The sequence below is a fragment of the Camellia sinensis genome, chromosome 1, assembly GCF_055761805.1.
Source record: "Camellia sinensis isolate YWXY chromosome 1, ASM5576180v1, whole genome shotgun sequence".
In the NCBI taxonomy this organism is placed as follows: Eukaryota; Viridiplantae; Streptophyta; class Magnoliopsida; order Ericales; family Theaceae; genus Camellia; species Camellia sinensis.
In genome coordinates this window covers 162293408-162319596 of record NC_138961.1, presented here as the reverse complement: position 1 = coordinate 162319596, position 26189 = coordinate 162293408, and the positions used below count along the sequence as shown (strand labels likewise).

Genomic DNA, 26189 nt, shown 5'->3' with positions numbered 1-26189 from the left:
TGTTTCAAGGAGTGGATACAAAGGAGACTGTGCGACCCTTTCGAGCTATGAGCTTGGTGAGCTCTAGGAAAGGAATCATGTGACCAAAGGCTAACCATGGGAGCATAACTATGTGTAGCTTATCATCACTTTCCATGGATGGTTTAGGCATGGATTCCATGTTCGGAACTGGTTAGTAGGGGACTGGCCGAGTGCACTTGATGGGAAACAGGCGAGCTAAATAGGGTGACTGCTAGTTAGAGCATTATGCATCACCTCTTAGCCGGTGCTACAATCGAACATTAGTTGTATGTGTTATATATGTTATTATATTATGTTGTCAGGTCTAACAAAATAGGTGTTTTTTTTTTTTTTTTTTTTTTTTTTTTTAAATTTATAAAATGTATCAAAAGCCATGTCATGTAAATAAATTCTTTTCTTTTTTTCCTCAAAAGGAAGAAATAATGCAGTGGTGGGATGCTCATCAGTTGAATGCCGGTTGCATTGGTGGTTCTCAAAATGATTCTTTGGCCTCATTTGGAAAGTTAATTATTTTAGGATAAATTACATTGACACCCCTTGAGGTGTGATTTAATTACTACCCATCTTCTGACGTTTTGAAAATTGCATTCTCACTCCTGTAGTTAATAGTTTCATTTCACAAACCCCTGCTTGTATAAAAGGTAACAACTCTTAGTAAAAAAATAAAAAAAATTACATTAAAAAAAAGAGTAAAGAAAATGAGAAAAAAAAAAAAAGAGAAAGTAAAACAAAGCAAAAAAAGAGAGAGTGCATGAGTTCAATGTGTTCATTTCGTCTAAATAATTACAATGACAGAGGGGGTTAGTGTAATTTCTCAAACGTCAGGGGGTGTTAGTGTAATTTATGAATTATTTTAATAGGTTATTTTAGTTTTTAATTATTTTAGTAGGTTAAAATTTTTGTGTTCGAGAAGATGATTGAATTTTTTGTAGTTAGATGTGATATTTGTGAGAAAAAAATGAAATAATTATGGATTTAATGTGACATTTTAGCTTATTAACTATTTTAACTTATTTTATCTTTTTATAAATTTTAACTAAAAAAAAATTCATAAATCCACTTCCCCAAGAGGGGCTTTGAGCTTTATAGTAAATTACATTAAATGTTATGTTCGCTGAATTTTATTTACATAAATCATTATAAAGAAATTTTATTTTGGACCCTCTGCTCACCTTATCTTAGCACATGAATCGTAAGAGAAAAAATATTATAGCATTGGCCCATCAAATTATAAACTGCTGTGATAGGGATCTCTAGACGCCCACACCCCACACACATTTGTGAGTGAGGAAGGAGAGAAGGGAAAAAATAATAAATGGTTAAAATTAGGAGGAATTAGTTGGCGGTGAGGCAGAAGATGTAAACCACAAATCAGTGAGAAATCTTTGAAAATTACACTAGTATGAAAAATTCCAATAATATTTGATAGTTTAAATTTTTATATTTCAAATGATTCAAATATTTTAAAATGATATTACTTAAAAAATAAAATGATATTATTTTAATAAATTCAAGTCATTTAAAATACACAAACTCACCTATCAAATATTTTTCAAAAAATTAATAGTCATTTATCGTTTTACCTATAACTCTCAAGTCTCTCTCATCTCGCATCACACACTCACTAACTGACACAATCAACCCCCTCCGTCACACGTCACTTTCCTCTTTTTTTTTTCCCTCCCTCCCTCCCTCACACATCGCATCACCTACCTCTTTTATTTTTAAATTAAAAAAATAAATTACAAACACTCTCCTTAAAATTTACTTAAATTACAAATTATTTTTTATAATAAAGAAATTACATTATCTCCGTTAAGATTTCTAATTTCATTATAAATGGGTCCTTTTATTAATAAATCAAGTTAATTAATAATTTTTAATAATTTTAAAATTTTATTTCAATTAGTAATTCAGATAAATTTATTATTGCATAGGTGAATAGTTAAAAATTTTACTTTTTTAATTAATTCTGTTAAACAAAAAATTCTGACTGGAAAATATTTGTAATTTTTCAAATCACATGAGATAATTCGTATTTTAAGCAAATCTCAGAAGGCATATTTGTAATTTACCCAAATAAAAAAAAAAAAAAACAAATTTTGTTTTATTCTGTTTTAATAAAATACTCATACTTTTTAATATATAAATTTATTTTTTATAAAATTAATATTATTCAAAAAAATATCAACAAAATATTTAAAATGAGACTAATATTTAACAAATTCAATAAAAATTTAAATTAATAATTTAAAAAATATATTTAAAAAATTACATAATTAAAATGATCTATATGATTTAAAATTAATGTAAACAATAATTATTTAGAATTACCTTTTGAATAAAAATGTATTATTTTTATTTACTAAAAAAAGGTCAAATGTTATAAATAAAAAATAATAAATCATAAAAATACTATTAATAATTAAACCAGACAAACATTATTTTGTATTTTTATTAATTCAAATCATACATTAAAAATAAGACAAATTAATACAAAAAAGTTCATTAAAAATAATCAAAAAAATAGTCACATATATTTTAGCAATAAAAATAGTTTCAAAAATTAAGGCATGAGAAATTCAATTCATCATTTTTGATTGAATTTTGTCGTCTATTTTTCTTTAAAAAAAGAAAAAAGAAAAAAAAGAAGTCAATTTCATATGATTCTATATTTTGTAATTTATTTTTTTATTATTTTATTTTATAAGAAGACATAATTCAATCAAATATGATAATGAAAAGTCTAAACTGTGTGGGTTGCAAGTTTATTGTGTGCACTACAAGAAATGTCACTTTTAGCTACTAAATTATTGGTCGGCAAAAGGCATAAATTTAGTCGCTGAAACGATTTACCGACCAAAAATTTCTGTCGCCAAGTTCGTCGCCCATACCCCGTCGGCGATAGTATTGGCGACTAAACTTCATTTGGTCACCAAAAATGAAACATTTCCCTACTAAATTTCTTTTAGTAGCCAAATGGTATCTTTTCGCTACTAAAACCGTTGGTCACCGAAAGTGAACATTTAGCTACTAATCATTTGTTAGTCGGCAAATGTGACCTTTTTTGCTACTATATGTTTAGTCACTAAAAGTTCTACCTTAGGCGTGGTGACTTTTGCCGACTAAAACTGTTCGTAGCCAAAAACCTATTAAGATTCATTTCTTTACTTTTTGCCACCAAAAGTTTTAGTCGCCAAATGATACTCTTTTTTTCATGACTAAAAAATTTAGTAGCCAATAGTTTATTTCTCTCATTCTCAAATTTTTTGGCTACTAATTATTTGGTGGCAAAAACGTTTTGCGTTATGTTTTTGCTACTAAATTATTAGTAGCCAAAACTTTTGATTACCTATTTGGCTACCAAAACATTTGGTGGCCAAATAATTTTCTGTTTTTTTTTTAAAAAAGAAAAAAATTGTAAACAACCTATATTCATTTATATTACAACATGTACCCTATATAAACAATATAATCCATCAACACTAAAATATATTATCAACCATTAAAGCATTCAACATAATATATGAATAACCATGATTTAAATCCATACATAATACATGAATAACCAACGTCAATAATTTAAATTATAACCTGTACCCTGTATAAACAAAATAATCCATCAACACTAAAATATATTAGGGTCAATAATCCATACAAATTTCATACACTCCAAGTCTAATCCAACGTCAATAATTTAAATCCATACATAATTCATGAATAACCAAATTAATTTGTTCGAACCACTATATATACAGATAGAGGTATAAAAACAATGCCCTCCCGTAATTGTCAAAAAATTATACATCCACATTTGTATGTCCAAAATCATCTGCAAAAAAAAAAAAAAAAAAAAATTCATTAGTTTGGTGCCTATAAAATGTTAAGAAGGCTTAAAAGCTTTCCCTGTTAATGACATAGATATTCTTACATCTAACACTTCTATGTTGAGATATCAGTTCCACAAATTAACTCTACATTTTAGTTAAAATAAGGAGAGAGAAACAATTTATAAAATTAAATGTCTCAGAGAAACAATAGAAAAATAATGATATTCACACAACACTTTTAGAAAAGGGCCACCACATATGTGACCACACTCAAATGTCTACCAACTTCCTTTATTAAATAATCAAATATAGGATATATTATGGCAGAATGATCTATAATCACCGAGAGCTTCAAATTCTTACCATAACACAACACAATAATCTACACACTACTACAAAAATAGTTAAAGATCACACTTTAACAAAAAAAAAGATCTCACTTTTATTAGAAGTGTGATAAAAAAAATTAGATTGATATTTTAATCACACTTAATTTGATTGAGTGTGATAATATTTATTTTTTATGTCACTTTTCAATTAAGTGTGATTATATGTATATATTTTTAATCACACCTTCTAATTAAAGTGTGATTATATATACACTACTACTTTTTAATCACACTTTTTAAACAAGTGTGATTATATATATATTTTTTAATCACACCTTCTAATTAAAGTGTGATTATTTATATATTTTTTAATCACACATTCTAATTAAAGTGTGATTATATATACACTACTACTTTTTAATCACACTTTTTAAACAAGTGTGATTATATATATATTTTTTAATCACACCTTCTAATTAAAGTGTGATTATTTATATATTTTTTAATCACACCTTCTAATTAAAGTGTGATTATATATACACTACTACTTTTTAATCACACTTTTTAAACAAGTGTGATTATATATATATTTTTTAATCACACCTTCTAATTAAAGTGTGATTATTTATATATTTTTTAATCACACCTTCTAATTAAAGTGTGATTATATATACACTACTACTTTTTAATCACACTTTTTAAACAAGTGTGATTATATATATATTTTTTAATCACACCTTCTAATTAAAGTGTGATTATTTATATATTTTTTAATCACACCTTCTAATTAAAGTGTGATTATATATACACTACTACTTTTTAATCACACTTTTTAAACAAGTGTGATTATATATATATTTTTTAATCACACCTTCTAATTAAAGTGTGATTATTTATATATTTTTTAATCACACCTTCTAATTAAAGTGTGATTATATATACACTACTACTTTTTAATCACACTTTTTTAAATAAGTGTGATTATATATATATTTTTTAACCACACATTCTAATTAAAGTGTGATTATTTATATATTTTTTAATCACACATTTTAATTAAAGTGTGATTATATATACACTACTACTTTTTAATCACACTTTTTAAATAAGTGTGATTATATATATATATATATATATTTTAATCACACATTTTAATTAAAGTGTGATTATATATACATTACTACTTTTTAATCACACTTTTTAAATAAGTGTGATTATATATATATATATATATATTTTTTTTTTTAATCACACATTTTAATTAAAGTGTGATTATATATACATTACTACTTTTTAATCACATTTTTTAAATAAGTGTAATTATATATATATATTTAATCACACTCCCTAAATAGGTGTGATTGTATAAAATATTTCAATTTGATTTTTATATAAAATATACAATTTCCAAATCCGCGCCTCTATTCTACCCATGAACGATAGAGACGACTCACTACTAGAGATGACTCGCAAAAAAAAAAAAAAAGAGTATTTGCGACGATACCAGCTGCAGTTGCAAAAAAAAAAAAAAAAAAAAGTTTTTTGGGATTGTAATATTGCGTACCATTGCAAAAAAAAAAATATAATATATATATATATATATTGTGGCTTTGAGACGGCTTCATATATATAGTCATAAAATGGTTTAAATAAATGCAACGGTATTTTTCTGTTACAAAAAAAAAATAAAATAAAATAAAAACGACGTTGTCTTACTCTTTTGAACATTTCTCTTTTCACACCATTTTTTCATCTTTCTATCTCTATGTCTTTGTCTCTCTTCTCTTTCTCTCTCTCACTCATAACTCTTCTCTGTCTGTCTGTCTCTATCTCTCTTATCTCTCTCTTTCACTCATCACTCTTCTTTTGTTTGTCTCTTTCTTTCTCTCTATGTCTCTGTCTCTCTTCTCTTTCTCTCTCTCACTCATCACTTTTCTCTGTCTGTCTGTCTGTCTCTTTCTCTCTCGTCCATCTTTCTTTTTTTATCTCTCTTCTCTCTCTATCTCTCTTCTCTTTATTTCTCTCGCTCATCTCTCTCTGTCTCTCTCTCGTTTATTTCTTTTCGCTCTTTTTCTCTCTCTGTGTCTATATCTTTTCATTCATTTTTTCATCTTCCTTTCTCTTTTCTCTTTCTCTTTCTCTCTCTCACTCATCACTCTTCTCTCTCTGTCTGTTTGTCTATCTGTCTCTCTCTCTGTGTCTCTTACTCATCTATCTCTTCTCTCATCTCTTTTCTCTCTCTGTCTCTTTCGCTCATCTCTCTTCTCTTTATCTCTCTCGCTCATCTCTCTTCTCTCTATCTTTCTCTCTGTCTCTCTCGTTCATCTCTCTTCTCTTTATGTCTCTCTCGCTCATATCTCTTTTCTCTATCTCTCTCTACCTCTCTGGTCTATCTCTCTTCTCTCTATGTCTCTTTTTTGTCTCTTACTCTCTATCTCTTTCTCTTTTTTTTCTCTCTCTCTCACTGTGTTTGCGTTGCTCACTCTCTCACTTCTGTCTTCTCTATTTACTGAGTTCCCTCTCGATTTATCGATCCATTACAAGAAAATAATGACTACAACAAAAAGTGTCTTTGGAGACGAAAACTAATGACGAAAATAAATTTATGATTTGTATGATTTAAAAAAAAAAAAAAATTCCAATATGAAATTTGGGGCGCCAATCACCAAAAATATATATATATATATATTTGAATTTTTTTTTCTAAAATAACTATTTTACATTCCTCTAATCAGAATAGAATACCAAAAAATTTAAAATAAAATAAAATCACAAGCCCTAGCTCTTCAGCCCACCCAAAAAAAAAAAAAAAACCAAAATACAAGGCTTTGGCTTCTAAAGAAAATAAACCCAGAAAGTTTCATCAAAAGGGAGAATAGAATGGGCTTCCATTTAACTAGAAAAGCTCTCTAGAAAAGATGGGTTAGAGAGAGAAGCTCTCTAGAAAACGTTGTCTTCTAGGGTTTCAATTGGTCATTGATTTCCTGATGTCTGTAGCTATTGTTACGATTGACGATGAAAATTTGGGGGTTTTTACTCAGAATTGTTTGGGCAATCTAGGGCTTGAGAACTGTGCGTGTGAAGCACTGTGTGCGTCTGCGATTAAGACGGTGGAACATTCTGGTTTCCCTTCCAAATAGATGGAAGAAATCAGAGAGAGATTGAATGTGATGGAAGCAAATATTGCCGGGGTAAATCAGGAGAAGGGTTCGTCTCATCGAAGAAGGGTTACCTGGTACATTGCTTCCTCCTCTCCTTCCTCTTATCTTTGTTGATTTCTATTGAAGTGATCACTCATTATTTCTTTTGTTTTGCTTTCGATTTCTATTTCGATTTTGATCATCTCATCTCATCGATTTCGCTTTCATCTCTCTATTGCAGATTTTCTTTCTTTTTATGGTAAACTACTGCTGCTGCTTCTCTCTCTCTCTCTACAAAGCTAGGGTTTCGAAACCACCATGTCAAGAGGTGTTGATTGAACGACGGTAGATTTTTCTGTTTCTTGTGAAATTTTGTTCAGATTTTTCTATCACCATTTGTTCTATTTCATGTATATGTCTAGTGATTTTGGGGGGGGGGGGGGGGAGTTTTGAGAAGTTAAGTTTTAAATTGAAAATTTAGGGTTTTTAATTGGGGGTTTTGATCGAAAAATTATGATTTTGTTGCCATTGACAATTTTTCAGGTAATTTTGATTTTTGCTTCTAATGGCTCCTATTTTACTTTGACCATTCTTTTTGTTCAAGATTTTTGCTAGGTTTTTGTTGGATAGAAAATTCGTATCAGGTGATTCTCTTCCTCATCTCTCTGTGATGTTTGCACATGTTTGTATGTATCTAAATATTAACATATACCTAAAATCGTGACTTCATATGAAGATGATTTGTGTTATGTGTATGATGATTGCTTGTCTTTGTTTCTCTTTGTTGTCTTTGGCTGGTTATGTTTGTGTATCTATGTTTGCTTAGGTATCTCTATATATCTCTACTTTGTTTCTATTGTCCCGTAGAGAAGAAAACTATATACATGTTATTTGATAAAATGTTGAGTGGTTGGATCTTACTAGAATGTATGCTAAAATGACAATGACATTGGCTACAAGTAGATATCAATACATTCATACAGACAACTTACTTTTAATGTAACACAATTTTACTCCCATGTGATATATATTTCATAGCTCCATCTTGGATGTCCCTAAATTATTCTCCATTTTCAGAAGTCAATGGATAGTTTTACTAAATTTCCCTCAAAGTCTCTCTAAAATTAGTACTAGTTGGCCAGAGATAATGCTAATCCATGTAAGGGTAAAATTGAAACCTGCAATGTAAACACATTAAATGAACTTCACTCAAACATTGTGCTTATTTCCAGTGTATTATAATTTTGGGTTATAGCATGTAAAATTACAAATTTAGCTTGTTTCTTTACTTTGATTGTATTAATAAAAAAGCTTGTTTAAACAAAAACTTCTCAAATAGAACTTATGTGAAATTAAGTGTACAAAGAAGAGTGTGTATATATGTTTTATGTATAAAATGTTAGAATCATGAATATAAAAACTTTATGGAGACTCTTTCTTAGGATCAAAGGCCAATAAACATAAATGAGTGGTAAAACACATTCTTGATATCACCTTTACTGTTGCAGTTCCTGTCTCATGCTAATTTTGTAATTGCTATTTACCTCCATCTCATGTTTTTATGCATAGTCCAAACTTCAAATTGTTTGTTAAAAAGGGCATGATTGAATATATGATTAAAGAAATAAGAAAAACTACAAATTCATCAGATAATATATTCTCAAAAAAATCACAAAAAATAAAATGATACAATTTTATTGCGTTACTTACTGTTACCAGGTTCTGGTACTGGTAATTTGAGGAAACTCAACTCACTAATGTCTTGTCGCAAAGGTTTTGGTACTTCTGTTCTATTTAGATAGAAATGTCACCAATGTTTAATGAGAAAGTTAGGAGATTCTTTAATGGGTCTGGGTGTGTAATCCTGTGCACACTTCTGGATGTTTTTTTCCCATTCCCGCTTCCCCCCCTCCCCCAAAAAAAAATCCCCAATCTCGAACCGAAAAAATCCCTAATCTCTTCTTCCCCCCCCTCTCTCTCTCTCTTGATCGACGGCGAGCGGCAGAGGAGCAGCGTCGGAGGAGGAGGAGGAGCAGCGTCGGAGGAGGAGGAGCAGCGTTGGAGCAGCAGCAGATCTTCCGATGTTGCCTGGCCTCACCAAGTCCTACCTTGTCACTCCTTCTTGTATTCACAGTTTTATCATTAGACAGTATCTGATATATGTTCAAGTATCTGATGATTTGATTCCTGAAAATATTCTCTGTTTATTTTGACTAGGTCATTTTTGAAGGGGTTTATGCTTTGCACCCTGATATCAGAAAATCACTAGACTTGTGGATTGCTGTTGTAAGGATGAATGCCACTTCATTTCTGAGGCTTTATATTTTATTTTTTTGTTGATTAACCTTCTTGTTTCTCGTTGTCTGTATCAATTTCTTTTGGATAAGTAGAAATACTTGTTATGAGATAACCGGTTGTTTGAAAACAGGTTGGAGGTGTTCATTCACATCTTATTTCTCGAGTTCAAGGGGACAAAAGTAGAGTTGGGTGCTTTATGTCCCAAAATGACATTATGACGACAGTGTTTCCAATGTTCCAGCTGCACATTGAACCACATCTTGTTTATGCACATGTTAGTAGATTCGAAACCATTTGAGGCTTATTATTGTTGCATAATTTTGTGTATAATACGTATACAGCAGTGTAAATGAGATTATTGCCCTTACATCTTCATGTGACATACTGGATGGAGTAGAAATTTTTAGATGTAGATGATCACTCAAAATTGGAAACATATGCAGCTTTGAGCTTGAATTGTTAGTATTGCAAGTTTGCAACAAAGAAAACCATGTGAATGGACCCATTTTATAATATTTATTTATAGTTGTTTTGAGGAAGTTGAAATTAATCAAGGAGAAGGTAAAGGAGTGGAATAGGGAGATATTTGGCAACTTGAATAGGCAAAAAGGACAAACCGGACAGCATGTTGGAGCAAGGAGAGGTGGGAATCCTCTACAGATGCAGCACCAGCATCAGCATGTACATTATTGTTCTCTATGTTGTCTCCAAGCGTTGTTTTTCATTTCTTCCTCCTTATGCTTTATGCATTTATATAATCAAGGGTCTTTGGCCTTGGAATTAGATCGAACATGACATACACTTTCTAATTTTTAAAAATTCCAGCCTTGTTGGAAGGCTGATATAAAAAAACTTTAGCAAGAATTCCCAGTGACTGATTTATGAATGTCTTTGTCCCATGTCTGTTAAGACTATTGTGTTCTGCTTTTGAATTTCATGATCTCTCTAACGGTGTTGTATGTATTTTTGTTGTCATTTTAAATTAGTTAATGCATCGAAACACCAACCAAGGCTTAAGATATGTGGCCAGCACACGAAATGGTATGGACCCATCTATTGTTCCTCAAGGTCTCATGGCTCCAATGATGCCATTACCTTTTGATGTTTCGGGAATGTCAACGACTCCATTGGATGTTCATCGTCCTGGGCCAGTGCCTATGTCAACACTTGCTTCTGTTCTGTCTTCGGCTACGCCAGAGAATCAGCGCATGGTGAGTTTTTTAATCTTGTCTCTTCATTTCAGCTTCCATGGCATAAAATCTGAAAACTACTTTGAAATGTTGGTTCTTGATTCTGAATGTTTGCAATGGCCTTGTTGTCAAAATGACAGATGTTAGGGGAACAACTATTTCCTCTAGTGGAGAGGGTTGAGCCTGACCATGCTGGAAAAGTGACAGGCATGTTGCTGGAGATGGACCAAACCGAGGTTCTCCATCTTATCGAGGCTCCAGATGCTCTGAAGAAGAAAGTTTCCGAGGCTTTGGATGTCCTCCATTTAGCATCATCGGGACCCAATGTTGGTGATCAGCTCGGCTCATTGTCCTTGAACGAATGAAGCGAGCCCAATTTGGCATGGTATATACATTTCTTCTTTAATATATGCATATGCATTTGTAGAGGCCTAGTGTTATTTATTTTTAGGGTTCATGAGCTGCGATTGTGGGGTTTTCTTCTAAAATTTCTAGGATCTGTTTCATTTTTGTGGGGGGTGGCAAATTGGTTGCTGAAATACTTTTTAGGGTTGGGATTTGGTATGGAGAGAGTTTGAAGATCTGGGAATTGGTATTAGGATTATTATTTTTATTTTCAGTTTGTTTAGACTTTTCTATCATTTTTAAAGTTTGTTCAGTTATCAAGGATTTGATTGGTATTCTTTTGACCTATAGTTGTTCTCAGCTATTATTTTGATCCTATTTATTAGCAGTTGTTCTAGGAACAGAAAAACTAATTCGGTTATTTGGTTGGTTTCTGTCATATTGCTTGCCTTTATAATCTGTGTCGGGATCCAAACCGTTGATTGGTGTGGTGTTGTCGGTCTTACGTAGGGGACACACTAACTAATCGATAGCTTGGAACTTGTGTGTGCGGTACCATTCTGCCGGCCTTGTTCCATTTTAAAATCCAAATGCTTCGTTCTCAAACACCTTTCCATGCGTTAAGAAGCTTTGCAATGTTTTCTGTTGATATAAAGCTAATGTTGCTGTTACTTTTTTTTTAATCAAAATTTGTTGATACTTTTTTTCAATCAAAATGTTGAAATGATGAGTCAGTTTAGATAATAGTTGTTAAGGTGTCTAGATTTTGGAACACTGTTTTATACTCACACATGACTATGCATGTGTAAAATAGTGTGTACCATTATCTTTTAATTAACATATAACTATGGTCTCAAGTAAGAGAATATATTCTATTTAAATCAAAGCATTAATAACAAATTGATCAATAATAAATAAATAAATAAAAGATACTGTTTTTGTAATAAAATAAATAAATGTATTAATATAAATTATTAAAAAATCATTAATAACAAATTAATCAATAATAATGATGATTATAAAATAAACATTACAAACATAAAAATTATAAATAAAATCAATAAAAAATAATGCAACCGAGATCTTGATTTTATTAAAATAAAAGATTTATTAAGATAGCTTGTATACTCCCTATCTGAAAAATAATAAATAATAATAATAATAAGGGAATTTTCAGGAGAGTGGAATGGGAGCACATAACCTCTGAATTTGGGTTCAACAGTGATTGTTTTGTGCAGTACTAAGAGAGTTTTTTTTAAAAGCAAATCCATTGTAGTTACAGTTTGGTATAACTCTCCTTCTCATAGAACTTTCATAGAACTTTCTGTTAAACTCTAGTTCGTTAGACTATTACATAATTTTCTCAAGTTCTCATCTTGGTACATAAGTAAAACTTCTAGTTATGTCTATGTACGCCATCTGCAGTGACATGGAGTATGACATGCACTCACTCAAAGTGGCTCCATGCCATCCTTTAAGATGAATAATCTTGTTTTTTAAAATTTTTTTTTTTATGGTGGTTTGTTTTCTTTTTCTAAATAAGTTGGTTTTGTTAGTAGCTTATTAACAGATAGCTTGTGGCTTATTAAGAAACTGGGGACATATGTCCTCTGAATTTAGGTTCAACAATCATTGTTTTGGCAGTACTTGGAGATTGGGTTTTTAGAGTAACTTTAATGTGGCTTAGTCGGATAATTCTCTCATAGAGCTTTCTGTTAAAATCAAGTTTTTAGACTATTACATTAATTTGCTCGTGGATCAATACATCTTAATACATGTAACACAGTAAAACTTCTTGTTTTATATGCGTCTTCTGCAGTGACATGGAGTATGACATGCACTTTCTGGCTTCAAAAGAACCACTAAAGTTGTGCCATGTAAGCAAATTCTATTCAACTGGTAGAATGTGTATATGACATGAATAGTTTTGTTGACACTGCCAATAAACATAGGCATCAAAATAGGCATATTCACTTGGATACAGACATGAACATGCACAACAGTTAAAATGTCATAATCTCTCTCTGTTAAAATCATTTTTGACCAGATCTAGTTGCGAAACATACATCTTGTAGCTTCTCAAGTATCAAAACTTTGACAAGGAAATGGGAAAATGACCTCTGATTATCATAAGCACTGTGTGAGAATTTTAAGGGTTCATTGTTATTTTATATCTGTTCAGCTTCACTCTTCAACATCTCATCTGTTTGTGTTTTTTGTCTATAACTTTTGTGGAATAGAATTGGATCATCAGCATCTCATCTGTTTGTTTTTGTCTATAACTTTTGTAGGATAGAATTGGAGGAGATATTATCATGGCTCTTAATGATGCCCTAGATTTGACTCTTACCCAGGATATCTATATATTGTACTTTGCCTTATCCATGTTATGAAACTGTTGTTATTATTATGCTATAGTATTCATCATTTAATGGATATCTTTCTGTTTTAGTGTAATGGAAAAGGGTTCTCCATTGACATCTCTCTCTGTTGTAGATTAGGGTGTTGTGCGAGAAGGCTAACTTTTCATGGACATTTTTTATTATTTGTTCAATTTTACCTGACATTATTTCTCTTTTTCTTTCGTATAGATGGATGAACTCGTGCACAAAGCTAAATTGTACATGACAGATTGGCACTTTTTGTATTTTTGGAATGATTATATATTTTTGTATAGATGTATATGGAAAATATTAAGGTACACATAATTCTCGTTCTAATGATGCAATTGGGAGTTTCTAAACCCACCACACACCCGCCATGTTCATCTCTACATCTATATTCACAATTTTTTCTTCGTAACATACAAGATATACAATGCATATAGTGAGTGTAGAGAGAAAATAAGCGAGTGTATTTAGAAGCTCTGATGAATTCTTTTCATAAATGTAGCCTCTGCTTCTCCAAAACCTGCTGCTGCTGGTGATAGTAACTGCAATGTATGTATTCTCCTCCCTCTTCCCCCCCCTAAAAAAAAAAATGGAGTAAATTCTTGAGTTTTTATTTATTTATGGGTACCTAGAATTATGGTTCAACATAATAATAATATACCTTCACAAAAAGATCGTACACAAGCTGTATTGAGATTTATCATTTTTAAATACTGTGTTCATTAGTGACCTCCTAATTACAATGTCATTGACACTGAGCTGCTATGGCATCTAATTGTTAACAGGGAAGTTACTTCCAAAAGGATTAAGATCAAGCAGAAATGATTAATGTTCCTATTTTGGTTTGCTGAATTAACTTTTTAGTTTATTCATATGCATCAGCAGTTTCTGGATTAATTTGTGTTTTTATTTTTCAGGTCAGAAATTTTTTGGAGAGCTGCAAAATATGATCCAAGAATTAAAGAATTTAGTTTTTTAAGTTTTTTCATTTTTTAATATATGTAAGCACAGTTAAATTTTTTTTTTATTTAATTCCTTTGTATATACTTTTGAATATTTAATTTTCATTTATGAAATATATGACGTTATTCTATTCAATATGTTATGATTCAAAATATAGTATATAGTGTGTATTACATTCTTTAAATGTGCATATAAAAATAATATTGATTATTTTTCAAATATGCCGAACCTTTTTTTTATTACAGATTTTATTAGTTATTAATCACACTTAAAATGTGTGATCTAAATGTTATTAATCACACTTAAAAAGTGTGATTAAAAATGACCCTTTTTAATCACACTTTCAAAGATCACACTTAAAAGGTGTGATCATAAATGTTATTAATCGCACTTAAAAAGTGTGATTAAAAATGACCATTTTTAATCACACTTCTAAAGATCACACTTAAAAGGTGTGATCTAAATATTTTTAATCACACTTAAAAGGTGTGATCTAAATATTTTTAATCACACTTAAAAGGTGTGATCTAAATGCTTTTAATCACACTTAAAAGGTGTGATTAAAAATGTCCATTTTTAATCACACTCCCAAATATCACACTTCAATAAAACTTAAAAAGTGTGATTAAATGACATACATCACACTAAAAAAGTGTGATCTTTATATGTTTTTGTAGTAGTGACAACCCTCTCAATCAAGAAAGCAAAAGGATTTAATTACTTATGACAAATAGATTTTACATGGAGCCTTCTATAAACATATCCATTACCTTCCCACTTCTCAACTTCAAGCACTTAAAGCAAACCAGGCTCAACAACCGCTTTAGTTCGCTCACATGGGAAGGATGATATACTGGAATTGGTAATTCTATATACCCAAAGTGACCTAAAAGGTTAAAAAATGAACAAAACTTTAGCAATACTTCAATGTGTCCAGCGGTCATGACCATTCAAACTTCTCAGTGTAATCAGAAAATAAAAAGGATTAAAACATGAAAAATACCTTCGCATGTCCCGGGTTCCGCAGCACCACATGATTCACATTTTCCAGATTCAAGCGGCAAACCAAGGAACGGATTTGAAAGCTGACTAGCATGGCTTATAGGGAAATCACTATTGGATGATGTGCACTAACCAAAAAATAAATAAAAGGAATCATACCAACTTATTCAACCAGAATGGTCACAAGATCCAAAGTTGCACTTAATCAAATGCCAATTGTAGGACAATTTGTTCGGAAGGAGGTTTACATCCATCACAAGATCTAAAATAAGTCTGGAACAATATTAGGACTCAAATCTTCTAGGGCCCAGTTTTTTTTTTTAAGAATTTTTAAAACTATAAATGAAAAAACATATCTGAGAACTGTTTTAGTTTCCCAAAAAAAGACAACAATTTTCGATTTCAAAATCTGAAGAAAAAATATATTTTCAAAACAATTTTTCATTCCCTATCCCCTGCGTCATCCCTCGGACAACTACCTCCTCCCTCCACTCACTGAACATGTTTTCTTAATCTCATTTTATATTTTTAAAAACACATGTATGATGTACCAAATATTGTTTTTTATTTTGTTTTATGCAAAAACAAAGACAAAAGAACAAAAACATGGATAGACAGAAAACAGGGCATTACCAAGCCCCACCCTAACAACATGAGTTTCAAAAACAGGATAAGATAGGAATTCTTTATTCAAACTGAAAAGATAAGAAAAGAAAAGAAAAGAAGCAAAAAAAAAAAAAAAGTTTCAAAATCCCTAGTGATAATCAAACTTGATTCCAGTTATTTTCCTGAACAAATAATGCCAAAAAAGAGATTATGCTTACAATTTCCTGACAAGTAGCCAAACCAAAATTGATTCTAGTTATTTTCCCACCCCAAACTGTTGATGAGGGACTTTCTTCAAGCCTCAACAACAAATCTCATTACTCTTCAAGCCTCAACTTGTTCAGATTCAGAGCAAGTGAAAAAGGTATTCAAGAAGGTAGTATTACCTGTTTGGGTTCTCCATTTTTGCCACTAATGGTCGTGGAAATAATGTGACTAGTGACCAACTCACCTGCTGTGTCCTATCTCCATGAATAGTAGTGGCATGAAACCATGAATAGAGATTGCTGCAAAATTTAATGACATTCAAAATTCAATCAAGCAATGCAAGCCAACTGGAACCAAACATATAATGTATCTAACTAGAAAATTAACAGTAAGCATTAATAGTCAGGAGGAGACTATGCATCAGTAAGTTTTTTTTCTATTAAAAAATAAAAATCCTTTTCCTCCTTGATTAGTTCACTAGTATTATAATACATAATAACACTCCTTGTACAGATCAAAACATGGACTCCATTCCACAGGTAAATCCAAATTGAATGATACATAAAGCACTTCGCATATTACCTTGCCATGAATGCCGTTAGTCATTTGAGCATTAAGACTCTATTTACATTATCAATTATAACTCATTTCTCAATGATTAATTCAACAATTTTTCTTTCTTAATCTTTCTAATTTTCTCACTTTACAGCAACAACTAACATCTATCCAATCCAAGTTTGGATAGAAAACACATTAATACAGTTATTACATAACATAGGTTTAACTAACATAGGTTTTTGCATAGAGAAAAAAGAAAAAGAAAAAAACAGTGCCTAGTAGCCTCATTGGGAGCTTAGTTGGTTTCTTGTTCTTCATCATCTAGGAATTGAAAGAAAAATGAGCATATTCTCAATGGTAGTGTAAAGAAACAACATAGGAAAGCTTAGCACCTAATTGCATACCAAACACAATAATGAAATGAAGATATGAACTTGTTCATCTCCTCTAGCCTTCTCTTCATTTTTGACCTATCTCCTTCATCTCTTGTGGCCAAAAGTGTAATGAAATGGAGGTCAAATCTGCTAACTAAAAGTACAGAACTTGTTCATCTTCAAAAAAATCCTATGCATCACAAAAATTCAGCAGATTACTATGCATCACAAACCAATTTTCAAACAGAGCATTAGTATCAATAGATTGCTCCAACAGATTACTATCAAGCAGATTAAAATTGCCAGCAAAAAATTGCTTAACCATCTGCATCAATCTTGCCAGCAGAAAATTGCTCCAGCAGATTACTATCGAGGACATTAGTATCAATAGAAATAATTAACAAAAATCCACAAAACTACACAATTAAAATTGCTCCAGCAGATCATTCCTATGTTTCACAAATAAATTGTCAAACAGTTGGTGAGCAAACTAGAGATGCTTTGGGGTTCATATATACTTAAACAATTCATTTCTACATGTCACAGACCAAATGTCGAACAGTTGGTGAGCAAAAAAAATGTAGATGTGAACAAAAAACAACTTGAAGAAATCTAGCCTATCAAGATTGAAAGAAATAGAGGAAGGGAGATAGAGACACAGCTCGAGCCTCATATATTCTATTCCTATTTATAATCATTTCAGGAAACCAAACACTGCTTTACCTGCATTTCAGTAAACCAAATAGAGACCAAACACTGCTACCAATGTGTCACATTTTAGTCTTTCCATACTCTTAGCTACTCATGCATATATTCTTATAAGTAATTTATTTACAAAGTTCAATAATATATATATATATATATATATTAGTGAGGCCAATCTGTGTAAACAGCATTATCATATAAATTAGGGCAAACTGTGAAAACAACAATGTCATATAAATTGATCGGGGTTTCAATTGACCCAAGTTCTTATATTTTGTTTTTGAGAAATTAAGAATTTAAGTTGTACCACAGAGACACAGCTCGATCGAAAGAGAGCAAGAGAGCGAGAGCGAGTGCATAGAGAGAGAGAGAGAGAGAGAGAGAGAGAGAGAGAACCTGTGCTCTGCAGCAATGGCGATGGCGATCTGCAGAGGTAGCGGTGGCGGCGGCGATCTGCGGCAGTGACCGTTGCCATCTGAGGCGGTGGCGGTGGTCTGTGGTCATGTGAAGTGGGGTGAGGTTTCGTGTGGTGAAGGAGAATAAATAGAGAACAGGAGCGAATGCTATATATATTTATATATATTACACCATTAGCGACTAAAACTTTTAGTCGCCAATTAATTTTTCAAATCCCTCTAAAATTTAAAATAGCTCCCTCCAAATATTTTAACTTTTGGCAACCAAAATATTAGTCGCCAAAGATAAAAATTAATTTTTTAATATTACATTTGCCTACTAAAGGCTTTAGTAGCCAAATCTATACCTACGGCGACTAAATTTATTTTTCGTCGCTGAAAATCAACTTAGTTTAGTTGCCAAAGATAAAAATTAATTTTTTATTTTACATTTGCCGACTAAAGGTTTTAGTAGCCAAATCTATACCTACGGCGACTAAATTTATTTTTCGTCGCTGAAAATCAACTTTTGGCGACTAAACTATTAGTCGCCAAAGCTAAAAATTAATTTTTTATTTTACATTTGCCGACTAAAGGTTTTAGTAGCCAAATCTATACCTACGGTGACTAAATTTACTTTTCGTCGCCAATTTCTGGCATTTTTGCGACTATTTCTTTTAGTCGCCAATTGTAATATTTTTAGCTACTAAATTTTTTTTTAGTCGCAAATTGTAATATTTTTAGCTACTAAATTTTTTTTGGTCGCCAATAATCAACATTCCCCTACGAAAAAAAATTAGTAGCTAAGAAGATGACTTTTGCCGACTAAAATTAATTTTGGTAGCCAATTCCCACACTTTTGGCGACTAAATTTGTTTTGGTAGCCAAAAGTGGTCGCCAAAATTGTGTTTTCTTGTAGTGGTGGGGGGTGCAAGTCCATTTGTGTAAGGTGCAAGCAAGTAAAATCTGTGTGCGGGTACAAGTCTAGCCTGTGTGGGGTGCAAGTCCAGTCTATGTAGGGGGCAAGTTGAATATATGTAGTAGGGTTGCAAGTCCAATTTATATGGGATGCAAGTCAAAAGTGCAAATCTAGTCTGTGTGGAGTGCAAATCTAATTTTGTGAATTAATATTTGTATGATTTGATTTGAATATATATATGTTTTATTTGTATGTTTTGAATTAATATTTATACGGGTAAAATATTATTTATTATTACTTTTCTTAATATTTGTATAATGTTAAATCAAATCACATATAATAAAAATAGTTGAAAATATAAAATATTTACAAATATTAATTTTTTGTAATATTTTTAAACTATTATTTCAACTTTTAAGCTTCAACCAAAAACTAGTTACAAAAATTAATTTTTGTATTATATTTCAACTTTAAACTATAAATAATTTTTATATTGTATAACTTTTAATAAAAATAATAATAAAAATATTCCACCCGTACAAATATTAATTCAAATCATACAAATAAAAATATATATATATATATATCCAGACTGTACAAATATTAATTCACAAATTGGACTTGAAATGCACTAGCACATAGCTTCAACTTGTATCCCACACTAGACTTGCAACCCCACACATATTAGACTTGTAGCCCACACAAACTAAACTTGCACCCTATGCAGACTAAACTTGAACCCCACAAAAACTGGACTTGCACCTTACCTAAACTAGACAAATGCAAGGCAATTAAATTGCACCCTTATGCGAATTATTTTTTTGTGACTATTTTTTGCTATTTTTATAACTATTTATAAAATTGAATAATACTATGTGATTAATTTTTTTAAACTAATTTTTGTAACTATTTTTAGTATATGATTTGTGTTAATATTTTTATGTTTCAATCTTATTTTTTGTTGATAACTATTCTTTTTTGTTGATAATTTTAGTGACTTTTTTTATTTTTATTTTTATAAACTGTGTATAAATTTTTAAATATAAATCTGATTTTTTAAAAATTAATAACATTGAGATGATATGGACCATACTTTTAAAACAATAATAATATTAAAAATATTTAATAAAAGATATAAAATAACAGTTTAGAAAAATAAAAGTTAATTAAAATGTGATGTGTGGCTAAAGTTGGTACAAAAAATTACTTTTGATAATTTAAATTTAAAAATGATATTTTTAAATTTAAAAAAATGTGATTTTAAGATTTACAAAATATCTTCTTCTTTTTTTTTTCCATCAAACTTATTTGTAGTTTAAAAAATAATTTTGCGAAGGTGACCAAATAGTGATCATTAGTGTTTAAAGTATTACGAATTGAATTTTTTTTTTTTATTTAAGTAATTTGAATAGTTTATATAAAAATGTTTAAGATTCACACATAATGTCCCACAATTTGATCCACAATGATGTGATAGAGAATACATGTCAACTTTTGATTTATCATATACTCAATTGTATAGGGTTTACCTTTCTTGCCATATTTAAGAATCCAAATTATGAGTCTCTAACATTACTCCTCTTTTTTTTTTTCTTTTTTTTTTTTTGCACGTTTTTTGTAAAAAATTAAAAAATTAACTAAAATTGTCAATTTTGAAACGTACTCAATTTTTGTTCATATCAATTTTAATCAAACATTTCATTTTAATCATTTAAATATTTTCAAATAGTGTAATTTTTAAATTATTTTAAATTATTATGTTAAATTTATTAAATATATTTAATATTAATTTCATTTTAAACGTATTGTCAATATATTCTTAACAATATTAATTTTATAAAAAAATTATTTATAGTTTAAAAGTTATACAATATATATCAAAATAAACTAACATTATTATTATTATTTGTATGTTTAATCATGATTTGTATGGTTTATTATTATTTTTTATTTATACAATCTAAGTTAACATTTATATGGTTTGAATATTATTATTATTATTATTATTATTATTATTGTTGTTGTTGTTGTTGTTGTTGTTGTTTTATAAAGTTTGAGTTAATATTTTAATTTTTATTAGTCTTTAAAATTTTTAGCAAATAAAAATAATATTATTATATTCAAAAACTAATTCTAAATAATTGATATTTACATTAATTTCAAATCATACAAATAATTTTGATTATGCAAGTTTTTTTTATATATATACTTTAAACTTTTGTTAAATATATTAAATATTAGTCTCATTTTAAATATTTTGTTGATATTTTTTGAATAATATTAATTTATATAAATTGAATTTATATATTAAAAATTATTTGTATTCTAGAGCATTATGCATCACGTGTTAGATGGTACTACAACCGAACATTACTTATATGTGTTATATGTGTTATTATATTGTGTTGTTAGGTCTAACAAAATTGATATATATATATTTTTTAATTTATAAAATGTATCAAAAAACTGCCATGTAAATAAATTCTTTTTTTTTCCTCAAAAAGAAAGAAACAATACAGTGGTGGGGTGCTCAATGGGTTATGCGTAGATCAGTTGAATGTCGATTGCATTGGTGGGCTGGCAACTGCTTCAAGAAATTTGAAAGAGAATCTGAAATGTCATACCTTTAGTTACCCTTTCGCCCATTTAGAAACACAGGAATGAATGCTTGTTTAATGGTATTCAAGCAAAGATGAAGGAATTGCAGGAATCAACATCATCTTTGAATTAGCTATTTGGCCAAAAGCCTCATCCAACACTACAACAATTTGCACTTTTAGCGACTATTTTCGGCGACCAATACAAAACTTGGTAGCTCAAAGTTACCTTTTGGCGACCAAATATTAATTAGTCGCGAATGATCATTATTTGGTCACCTTTTGGCGAAGGTACCTTTTCTGCGACTAATCTAATCTTTTGGTTGCCAAAAGTTTGAGTGGGAAATTTGAAACGTGGAGGCGGGAATTGAAATTTTTTTGTGACAAAAAAATTTGGTCGCCGATTGTAAAACGATGTCGTTTTGTACCAGGAAAACAGAAAAAAAAATTAAAAAAAGCCCTAATCTCCCGTCTCTAGCTCGCTCTTTGTGTCTCTCTATGTTGGTCCACTCTCTCCCTCTCTCTGTGTTCTTTCTCTCAATCGGTGCCCACTCTCTCTAGCTCACCGAAGTCCCTCACCACCGTCACACATCACCACTACCATAAATCGCCATAGCCCTCTGTCTTTCTCTCACACAGATCGTTAGACCACACTCGATCGATGACCCTCTCTCTCCCTCTGTTCGGTCTCTTCTCTGTATCTCTGTTTTCTTGTGTTCCCTCTGTGATTTGGGTTCAAGTGAGTGTTTGTTGCCTCTAAATCTGCAGAGGTAGCTCTTTGGCCTCTAAATCTCGCAAGGGCTTTCCGTCTTCCATCTCTCTGACAAAGAAAAACGAGTTGGTTGTGCAGACCCCCTTTGATCCTGGTACTCTCTCTCTATAATCTATCTATCTGTATATGTAATTGATCGGATCATATCTCTGTGTGAGTTAAATTACTCTTCCTCTGCCCTTTGTGTGGTGTGTTCATGTAATTCAGATTCAGAATCAAATTTGAAGAACTCTAATGGAAATTGTGTGCAGTGGGTATTTTGATTTGAAGTGATCGAACTCCAATTGAGTTATAAATTGAAAAGAATTCGATGGAAATTTGATATTCCCATAACTAAATTGAAAAGAATATTTGCGATTGTCAAACCATATTTTCTGATCAAATAAAGTTCTATTTCTATGTTTCAAGTCTTAACAATTCTAGATTGAAAACTGCTTTGCTACTATTTCCTTATCTTAGCAGTTATTTCTTTTTATTTGTCATCAGGCTAGGTTGAACGTGATCATAACTTTGGGAGCAAAGGACATTCGTAGCAACAAATCGCCTGATGCACCTTGGACGGTCGATGGAGCTGGACTTCCTTCTAATGCTTCTGAGCTTCTACCCAAATTGGTAATTGGAGTTTGGTTGAATCAACTTCAGTAGCATATTTCAAATCTTATTTTTCAATTGTTGATGAAATGGAATTTATTCAGAATTTGATAGGTTGATGAGAAATCTTAAATTCCTTTCTGACCCTGTGGTGTGGTTTTTGTTTTCATTTTGCTGAGTTATGCAAGGAAAAAAAAAAAATTAGTGTAGATACTACTTTCACCACCCTAATTTACATCTTATTTTCCATCATGCCATTGGTTCACTTCAAATTCCCTGGTTCTGAAACCAAATATTCTTACGGATCACAAATTGAAAAGAATTAGATGGAAAAGAATTTTTTGGTTGTAAAGAACAGAGGGTGAGTTATATGAGTTTTGATTCGATGTTTTGTGAAAATTTTAAAAAAAGGTACGAAAGAATAGAAGATATGTTCTTTACATATAGTCAGATTGTTTCATGTCAATGTGGAAAGTTTTACTTTCAGAGCCCACACAGTAGAGGAGTTGAAGATTGAATCTCTATGCACAGTTAATTATTCTTATTTGTGTCTCGGCATCAGTTACAAGGACTTGGGTGTTAATGTATTTCATATATCATATCAAGCATAACATAGGACTTGGGTGTTAATTTTTTATTTAGGACAAAAAAAGTTCAACTTAATTTCTATGAGCAAGCTAAATATTCTGGTTGCAATCATCCCAGCTGATTGGGAGGATACCCCTCTTTGATGTTATACTTCACTCCTTTCACCCATCTTATTGATTTTAATGCAATAGTCACTATGGAGATGTGCTCCAATGCAGTTTAGATTGTGTAGAAGGTAAAAGTGTTTCAGTATAATTCAACTTAATTTCTATAAATACAACTTCCAAATGTCCCTTGGGTGTTACATTCTGATTCCGTGAAATGTTGCACTGATTTTCTGTAATTCTTTTATAGTTCATCTTAATTTCTATTAATACAAGCTCCAAAAATCCTTGGGGTGTTGCATTCTGATTCCATGAATCATACATGCTGATTTCCATCACACTTTTTGCAATTAGCAGAAATTGAATTCTTAGTTTACCTAGCTAAAGTATGTAACATCCCAATGAGAAACAAAATGGCAACATTATTGTGCAGCAATTTGTCTTTATTTATGAGGCTGCTATTATTTTTATGGATTTAACTCATTGTTACCTATGAATACATAATTATCTTTCAGGTAGAGTTCATGGAACATGATGAAAAACCTCTTCCTATAGACATCCGTCTAGTTGGGGCTCTTGCAGATAAAGTATGTTGCTTGCTTCTGAAGCCTTAAAAACTATCTTGGTTCATCTTGTGTATTCATGGTGTCCTTACTTTTCTACTCTTCATTTCAGTGTCGAGCATTTGCAAAGGCTTTGCATTATAAAGAGATGGAATTTGAAGGTGCATGCTCAAAAAAGATGGACGCAAATCCTGTTGCTGTAGTAAAAGCACTCATACATATAAACAATCAATTATATCAGCATGAGGTGTTTATTTGTCTCTCTTGAAAGATTAATTTTGCTGAGCTTGTAATATGTGTTACTTACTCCATCCCATTTCAGGTGGCATGGTTGACCATGCACACAAGTTGAAAAAAACATCCTGAATAAAAGATTTACAAAAATATCTTTTGTTCTATTTGAATAACCTGTTTTGGAATTTGAAGAAGGGTAATTTGCGAGTGATGATTAAACTTTTGAATCTTTTAACTTCTTCACTTAACGGGACTACCACAAATGGATGGACTTGTAAACTTGGACGGATGGAGTTTTTATAACGCTTCTCTTTGTTTCTTTTTTAAATGTTATTGTTCCTTAATTGTGGTTGAGTTGAATGAATTTTGTTTGATATTGAATTGAATGTTTATAAACAAAAATTGATTGTTCTCAACAAAACAAAAAAATAAAGAGATTTGGCGACTAAAAAAGTGGTCGGCAAATTCTACACTTTTGAGACTAAAATCATTGGTCGGCAATTCCTTACCTTTTGGCGACTACATTGTTCGTCGGGGATTCCTCAACTTTTGGCGACTAATTTGTTTGGTCGTGGAATGTGACAATTGGCGACTAAGATATTTGGTCGGGAAAATATCACTTTTTGCAATGAAAGTGTTTTACCGACAAAATGGATTAGTCGCAATAATGATATATTTAGTGATCAAAAATTTAGTCGGCAAATCCAACTTTTCCCAACCAACAAAAAATTTGGTCGCGAATTACTTTTACCGACCCTCAATTGGCGATCAAAGTAGCGACTAAAAAAATTGGTCGCGGATAATATGGCCACTCTTGAGCACTTAAATGGCCACACCACCGCGAGTGAAACGTCACGGAGTTAGCCTTGCAAGGCAACCCGTGACACTCTCCTCTACTTTAACCATCAACGTCCTCGTTGATGTAGCACAAAGCTGATGCTGCAGTGCGTGTACCGGCTCCTCTGATGAGTCCAACACCTCTGTGTTGATGGCCTACCTTCAACGTCCAATTCTTTTAGCCAAGCTCCCCTCTGAAACTGGCCTCTGCCATGTGTGTGTTGTTTTTTTCTCCCTCTTCTCCTCCATTTTGTCCACTCTCTCCCCAAATAATCAATCTCTAAGAAGCTTTTTTACCACCCACCAAAACATCAGCATTCATACACACCCCTTCTCATATCTTTTTCTAACAAAAAGCGATTCCCCTCATGTGCCTTTACACCCTGCCATTTTTACACCCCCCAAAACCATCATCAACCCAATAAAATATATTTAATCATCCACCCCAAAACCCCTAATAATATTCCACCCCGAAACTCATTGTCCTTATCTAACTCTTTTTTTTTTTCTTTTTCTTCCCCCCAAAAATCCCCCTGACCATACCATCCTCCTTTTCTTTTATTTTCTTTTTTTCCTTTTTTTTTTTAATTTTTGGTTTTGATAAAAACACCTAAAAATATGTACATACATA

The 26189-nt window shown here is 31.1% G+C and overlaps 2 long non-coding RNA genes across 2 annotated transcripts; one reads left to right on the top strand and one right to left on the bottom strand.

The window, feature by feature from the left end:
- Window positions 1-6925: 6925 nt before the first annotated feature.
- Window positions 6926-7831, top strand: LOC145798888 (uncharacterized). Its single transcript, XR_014340714.1, has 2 exons — window positions 6926-7415; window positions 7562-7831. It is a non-coding gene; the product is annotated as an uncharacterized LOC145798888 (long non-coding RNA).
- Window positions 7832-15255: 7424 nt separating this feature from the next.
- Window positions 15256-16421, bottom strand: LOC145798889 (uncharacterized). The gene is made up of 3 exons (XR_014340715.1): window positions 16333-16421; window positions 15510-15636; window positions 15256-15392 (listed from the first exon to the last, which is right to left on the bottom strand). It is a non-coding gene; the product is annotated as an uncharacterized LOC145798889 (long non-coding RNA).
- Window positions 16422-26189: the final 9768 nt, after the last annotated feature.